The sequence below is a fragment of the Gossypium hirsutum genome, chromosome A07 (assembly GCF_007990345.1).
Source record: "Gossypium hirsutum isolate 1008001.06 chromosome A07, Gossypium_hirsutum_v2.1, whole genome shotgun sequence".
In the NCBI taxonomy this organism is placed as follows: Eukaryota; Viridiplantae; Streptophyta; class Magnoliopsida; order Malvales; family Malvaceae; genus Gossypium; species Gossypium hirsutum.
This window is the reverse complement of record NC_053430.1, coordinates 29,023,330-29,031,411: the sequence shown is the minus strand read 5'-3', so window position 1 is coordinate 29,031,411 and position 8,082 is coordinate 29,023,330. Positions and strand designations below refer to the sequence as shown.

Genomic DNA, 8,082 nt, shown 5'->3' with positions numbered 1-8,082 from the left:
TGAGTCATCCTGTTCTCTAGAAAATCTCAAGACATCATAAATTTTAAAAATAATCTCTTCGTCACCTACTCTAAGTATCAATTTACCATCACCCACATCAATTATAGCTCTAGCAGTGGGTAAAAATGGCCGACCTAAAATTAAAGGCACCTGAACATCTTCATCCATGTCAAGCACAACGAAATCAACAAGAAATATAAATTTATCTACTTTTACAAGTACGTCCTCTATAATTCCCCTAGGATATTTAACAGATCTATCAGCTAATTGAATACTCATCCTAGTGGGTTTAGGTTCCTCAAGTCCAAGTTGTTTAAACATTTTATATGGAATCAAATTAATGCTAGCGCCAAAATCAGCTAGTGCTTTATCAACATTCAAACTACCGATTAAGCAGGGAATAGTAAAACTTCCTGGATCTTTCAGTTTGGTTGGCAATTTATTTTGGAGTATGGCTGAGCACTTCTCATTAAGTTCCACTGTGGATAAGTCTTCAAATTTCCTTTTGTTTGTTAGAAGCTCATTTAATAATATTACATATGTAGGCATCTTCGATATAGCTTCAACAAAAGGTAAGTTAATATGCAGTTGTTTAAAAAGTTCAAGAAATTTACCGAATTGTGTATCCATGCGGTCTTTCTTCAACTTTGTCGGGTATGGGATTGGTGGTTTATATTCTTTTGGCATTAGGTTGTCATTGTTTTCGGGTTCGACCTCCTTTCTGTTAGCTTCTTGTGGTGGCTTCTTTTCAGATCCAGCTAACACTTTCCCACTCCTTAGTGTAACTGCTTTCACGTGCTCTTTTGGGTTGGGTTTAGTGTTACTAGGTAGACTTCCTAGTGGTCTTTCATATATCAATTTAGTGAGCTGACCTATCTGAGTTTCGAGCCCTTGGTTCGACGCTTGTTGATTCTTAAGAACTGTCTCGATATTCTGGAAAGGAGTTTCTGACACCGAGATGAATTTTTTTAACATCTTCTCAAGGTTCAGCTTCTTTTATTGCTGTTAAGGTGGTTGTTGAAAACCTGGAGGATGTTGTGGCCTTTGATTTCCTTGACCGCCCCACAAGAAATTGGGATAGTTCTTCCAACCTACGTTATAATTGTTACTATACGGGTTATTTTGGGGTCTAGAATTATTGTTACCCATATATTGGACTTGTTCCTTCTCGATGTTAGGATTGAAGGGCTGATATTCTGTACATGCTTTTTCTCCATTCGAATCGCACCTCAGCACTGGATGTACCTGAGTAGAACCACACAAACCGTCAATCTTTTTATTTAAGAGTTCTACTTGGTTAGATAGCATAGTAACCGTGTCGAGGTTGAAAACACCGGCTGCTGTTGTCGGCTTTGTTCTCATAACTTGCCACTGATAGTTATTCAGTGACATCTCCTTAATAAATTCGTAAGCCGCCTCAGGTGTCTTATTATTGATAGTTCCTCCAGCGGCTGCACCAATCATCTGCCGAGTTGAAGGATTCAGGCCATTATGAAACGTTTGAACCTGTAGCCAAAGCAGTAACCCATGGTGAGGGCACCTTCTCAAGAGGTCCTTGTATCTCTCTCATGCATCGTAGAGTGTTTCTAAATCCATCTGCACAAAGGAAGAGATATCATTACGTAATTTAGCTATTTTAACCGGCGAAAAATATTTTAATAAAAAATTTTTGGTCATTTGTTCCCAAGTAGTGAGTGATCCCCGTGGTAACAAGTTCAACCATTGTTTAGCCTTATTCCTTAACGAAAAGGGAAACAACTGAAGGTGAACGGCGTCATCAGAAATGCCATTAATTTTAAATGTATCACATAGTTCCAAAAAGTTTGCCAAGTGAGCGTTGGGATCCTCATCCTGCAAACCATCAAACTGAACAAACTGTTGTATCATTTGAATTGTGTTAGGTTTCAGTTCAAAAGTATTTACGGCTACAGTCGGTCTAACTATGCTCGATTCAGTTCCTGTTAAAGAAGGTTTATCATAATCATACATAGTGCACAAAGCAAGATTCTGATTAACAACAATCGCAGGAGGTAGCGGATTTTCTTAGTTTTCAGCCATCACCTTGGTTATGGTTGAAGTATCGTCCTCTTGCTCCTCCTCTGTGTATCTTAGGCTTCGCCTTATTTCTCTCTGGTTTCTTCGAACTGTGTGGTCGATCTCACCGTTAAAAAGTGCTGGTCCTGACGGGTTCTTCTGGTCATAAACTAGAAAAACCTGTCAGAAGGAAATAAGAGAAAAATTAGAAAAGAAAATAAAAATTTAAATTGTAATAAAACTAAAGTGGCTAAAGTAATAAAAATTGAGTTTTCTTAATATCCTAGTTCCCCGGAAATGGCGCCAAAAACTTGATGCGTGATATTCGTAATAGGTTTTAAAGATTTATAAATGAAACGTTCTTGAGACTAACTTATTATCACGATTAAGGCAAGTGTACCTATCAAAAAGTAGTATAGTCCAGCAAGACTGAATTGTCGAACCCAAAGGAACTACGAGTACTAGTATTTACTTCCTTTTATTATCTAGCCTAAAATTTAAGAGGTTTGGTTGTCTAAACTAATTACTAACTAAGAATGCACAGAAAGAAAAACTTAGGAAAATACTTTTGGGAAAATTCGATTGATTGAGACAATACCTAAGGACAAATCCACCTAGACTTCACTTGTTATTTGACTCTAAATCAGACGATTTATTCATTTGACTTGATCCGTAGAAATCCCTAAGTTATATTATTATCTCTCTCAAAACTAATAATGTCTAACCCTAGGTTGAATAATTGAAATCTCTTTCTAATTAACACCCTAGCATTGCATTAACTCGATCTATGGGTTCCCTTATTAGGTTTCACCCTAATCCGACAAAATCTTATCACCCTATCTCTAGGTGCGCAATCAACTCTGCTTAATTATGAAAAATTTACTCTTAGACAGGGCCTATTTCTCCTCTGAATAAGAGCTTAACTTGAATCAATATCCTGGAATATTAAAACAAGAATTAATAACTCATAATTAAGAACAAGTCAAATATTTATCATACAATTCAGATAATAATAACAAGATCTGTCTTAGGTTTCAATCCCCTTAGGTATTTAGGGGTTTAGTTCATACTTATGAAAGAAAACATCTCAAAAGCATAAAGATAACAAAACATAAGAAAACCCAAAACTCCTGAAGGAACTTGAAGGGAGATCTTTAGTCTCGATGATGAATCCAGATCTTGAGATGGATCAATCGGCTTTCCTTGAGTAATTCCTTGCTTCCTACTCTCCACCCCCCTTCATCAGTGCCTTCTCAAGTGTTTAAATAGGCTTTGGTATGCCAAAGAGCCCTCAAAATTGGCCTTTTCCGAATTGGACTAAACTTGGGTTCGGCAGGAACACGCCCATGTGTGATTACTGAAGGTCGTAGTTAAGGCTGTTAAATAGGCATGGGCATGTGATCCACCCATGTAAGTCGTGTTTCGATCCTATGAAATTGACACGACCGTGTGACACGCCCGTGTGAGGAAGTTCAGCCGCGTTGTCTTCCCATGTGAGTCCATTTTCTCTGTTTTTGGCCCGTTTCTCACTCGTTTTACTCTTCTATGCTCTTCTAAGTATGAAATATGAAATTAAAGGATTAGGAGCATCAAATTCAACAAATCGAAGGAGAAACCATCCATAAATGCGTTAGGCATGAGGTAAAAATATGTATAAATTACGATTCATCAGGTGCGACAAAAGATTCAGCTGTCAAATCTGAAGCAGAGCACCAGCTCGAACATATGCTATTCGTGCACGTAAGGATGCCTCTGCACCTGATGTTGTTATTGGTACTTTTTCTCTTCTTGATACTGATATAACTGCTTTAATTGATCTCAGTTCAATGCATTCATATGTTTACACAAATTTAGTGTTTAATAAAAATTTACTTGTCGAGTCTACTGAATTCGTGGTTAGTTTCAAATCCTCTAGGCCAGTATATGATGGTGGATAAAATTTGTAAGCATTGTCCTTTAATGGTACGGGGTTACTGTTTCCTGGCTGATTTAATGTTGTTTCCCTTTGATGAATTTGATGTGATTTTGGGTATGGACTGGTTAACTCAGTATCGTGTTGTGGTAAATTGCAAACAAAAAGTATATTGTATTGAAATGTCAGAATGGTGAAATGCTTTGTATCGAAAATGATAAAGTGGATGGGTTGTCTAATGTGATATCAGCCGTATCAGCACAGAAATAGGTTGGAAAAGGGTATGATGTTTATCTTGCCTATGTGTTGGACACTAAAGTATCTGAGTCAAAGATTAAGTCAGTGCTAGTTGTTTGTGAGTATTCTAATGTGTTTCTGAAGGAGTTACCCGGATTATAGCCAATTAGAGAAGTGGAATTTTCTATAGATCTTGTTCTAAGGAAAACATCAATATTTATAGCACCCTAGAGAATGGCCCCTATGGAATTAAAAGAGTTGAAAGCACAGTTGCAAGAATTGACTAACAAAGGTTCCACTTGACCTTGCTCATCACCTTGGGGTGCACCAATTTTATTTGTTAAGAAGAAAGATGGATCGTTGAGATTATGTATTAATTATCGGCAACTCAACAAAGTTACAATAAAGAATAAGTATCCACTACCTCGTATTGATGACTTGTTTGACTAGTTAAAAGGTGCTACAGTATTCTCGAAGATAGATCTCCATTCTAGCTACTATCAATTGCGAATGAAAGACTCAGATGTGCTGAAAATAGCATTTAGAACTAGGTACGGGCACTATGAATTTCTTGTGATGCCGTTTGGCTTGAAAAATGAACTTACGGTATTTATGGATCTGATGAAAAGAATTTTTAGACCATATATGGATAGATTTTTTGTGGTATTTATTGATGACATTCTGGTTTACTCTCAAGATGAAAATGAACATGCTGATCATTTGAGAATTGTTTTGCAAACTCTATGTGAGAAGCAACTGTATGCTAAATTCAATAAATATGAATTTTGGCTTCTGGAAGTTGGTTTTCTTGGACATATAGTATCTACTGAAGGCATTAGAGTGGACCCCAAAAAAATTTCCGCAATTGTTAACTGGAAACCACCGAAAAATGTATCTGAAGTTAGAAGTTTTCTGGGACTAGCTGGATATTATTGGAGGTTTGTAAAAGGGTTTTCGATGATAGCTTCTTCGATGACATGGTTGTTATAGAAGGATGTGAAATTTGAATGGATAGATACATGTCAACAAAGTTTTGATAGATCGAAAGCTTTATTGACTAAAGCACCAGTTCTAGTTTAGCTTGAATCGGGTAAGGAATTTGTAATTTACAGTGATGCGTAATTGAATGGTTTAGGCTGTGTCTTGATGCAAGAAGTAAAAGTAATATCCTATGCTTCTAGACAGCTAAAACTGGAAACACAAAAATTTACACACTTTTTCATACCCTTTCTAACTTAAATTCATGCGAATTCGGTTAAATTCTTGTCAAAAAATAATTAATTTTTATAAAATAATTAAATTTCACTTAAAATATGAACATGTTGAAATTTATTTAATTTTATAATTATTTTTGATGAATTTTGGTTATTTTCGACAGAATTGCACAAAGGGCGAAAAATGGCTCGGCAGACATTGCCAGAAGCACAAAACCGAGAAGCAATTTGAAGTATCGAGGCGAATTAATTTCCAGCCTAATATGATCCAATTATATATATTAATTCATAATATAATTAATTTTAATTTTTACCCAATTTAATTTGGGCTAAAAAAATTATTATTAATTAATTATGGAAAAAAGTGGTCCAGTTGAACCAAACCGATTAATTGAACCGGCCAAGGATTGGGCAGCCCAAAATCGTCCATATGCTGACCTAGATCAGCTTATTATCTGATTAATTATTCTTGCAAAGAATCCCTTGAATATTTGTCAAAGTTGCATTCAAGCCCCTCCACAATTGGTGGCTTTATGGATTTGCCCCAAGCAATATTTAGCAAAGTTGACGCCATCAACTTTGCCACATAGATGGCCAGCCAAGGGGCGGCTCTTTGGCTGCTATTTTTAGCAAATTTTAGCTGCCACATTCAGCTATAAAAATCCCCCTTGGCTGATCATTCAAAACACACCTCAATTCATTCACATCTCTTCTATCTCTTTAATTTTTGTTGTTGTTATGATGAACATATCTATGAATATTTATGTTGATAGAATGGTTAATATAATCAACTTAGCTTGAATTTAATTTGTGTTGGTTTGATTGCATTTCATCTGCTTAAATTATTAAAATTGTGTTTATGTTGTTATAGGCCTCGATAAAATGCTTGATTAAGTAAAATCATGCCTAAGTTATTCTTGCATTGCAATTGTGAGGTAGCTAATGAATTAATTATTTAAACGGATTGAAATTGTAATTAATGGACACAATACATAATTAGTGCACGTTTATTCTTCTAAGGTAGTTGAAGGATAAATTAGCAATGTATCTGGCGATACACTTGCCTTGCATAACTTGCAAGATTATTGTGGTTAAACTATTTCAAGGTAAGGATACCTTGTTACCTCACGTAGTCCTTTATATGCTCTTTAGATTTTATTAATCGTTTAAATTGTCATAGGGATATGCAAGAGATTAGTTCAATTTAATGAGTATATATGTGCCATAACATGTTTGCATATTAAAACATGTTTAATCGTTTGAATTAACATAGGGATATGTTAAGAGATGAATAGATTTGTGTAGGTAAATATGTGCATAAGTTAGCAAATTAATGAGTTGCTGTGAATTTATTCGTAACAACGTAGGCATGATTTTAATAATTTTAAGTTAAAGAATTGTAATTAAATCAACACAATTATGTCATCTTGATTAAATAATATTTTGAAATCGTGCATTTGAGATTTTTTTCTTTAGTTATTTAGTTTAAAATCTTATTTTTCTTAATCACCCTTTTTAAAACAAAATATTTTTCTTCACCAAAGTATTTTTTAAATTGCATTCATAAATAATCCTTTTCACAGTCCCTGTGAGTACGATAACTCGACATTTACTTGTAACTTTATTACTTGTTGCGATTGTGTACACTTGCACATTTCCGTCGTTCCAAGTTTTTGGTACCGTTGCCGGGGACTGTTTTAAAAAGTCATTATTTGTGAATTTGTTAGTTTTACATTTTGGTTCATTTTTCATGTTTAATTTTTAATTTAATTAATTTTTATGTGATTATTTTAGGTGTTTATGAGTATTGACCGAATTATTGACCTACACCCTGTAGACCTTGAGATAGAACGAACTTCCTGAAAGCGAAGAAAACAAGCAAATTAGAGAAAGACCGAAGAGATGAACTTCAAAAATTTGATCCATGGAAATGGAGCAAACCCTGCTCAAAATCCTATCCTTATTGCTGATGATAGGGATAAAGCTTTAAGACAGTATGCCGTGCCAGTATTTAATGATCTTAATCCAGTTATTAAGAGACCCGAAATTGAGGCACAACAGTTCGAGCTGAAGCCAGTCATGTTTCAGATGCTTCAGACAGTGGGCCAATTTAGTGGAATGTCTACCGAAGATTCTCAACAACACTTAAGACTATTTATGGATGTGAGCGATTCTTTCAAGTTAGTCGGAGTACCTGAAGATGCATTACGATTGAAGCTGTTCCCATATTCACTGAGGGACAGTGCTCAAGCCTGGTTGAACTCATTGCCACCAAACTCAATTTCCACATGGCAAGAGTTAGCAGAAAGATTCCTTATGAAGTATTTCCTTCCTAGCAAGAATGCTAAGTTGAGGAACGAGATCACTGCCTTCCAACAAATGGATGATGAGTCCTTGTATGAGGCATGGGAAAGATACAAAGAGTTATTATGAAAGTGCCCTCATTATGGAATCCCATATTGCATCCAACTTGAGACATTTTATAATGGTCTCAATGCTCACAAAAGGATGGTAGTGGATGCTTCTGTTAACGGTGCTCTCCTTTCTAAGTCTTATAATGAGGCTTATGAAATCATTGAGAGGATTGCCAGCAATAATTATCAATGCCCAACCAATCAAGCAGCGTCAAGAAGATGAGTTGCTGGGATACATGAAGTAGACATTCTTACTTCACTCGCATCTCAA

The 8,082-nt window shown here is 35.6% G+C and overlaps 2 non-coding genes across 2 annotated transcripts; one reads left to right on the top strand and one right to left on the bottom strand.

Moving 5' to 3' along the window:
• The first annotated feature begins 1,522 nt into the window (after positions 1–1,522).
• LOC121204336 (small nucleolar RNA R71) lies at positions 1,523–1,629 on the top strand. The gene has a single exon (XR_005899263.1). It is a non-coding gene; the product is annotated as a small nucleolar RNA R71 (small nucleolar RNA).
• Positions 1,630–7,743: 6,114 nt separating this feature from the next.
• LOC121204045 (small nucleolar RNA R71) lies at positions 7,744–7,850 on the bottom strand. The gene has a single exon (XR_005898973.1). It is a non-coding gene; the product is annotated as a small nucleolar RNA R71 (small nucleolar RNA).
• Positions 7,851–8,082: the final 232 nt, after the last annotated feature.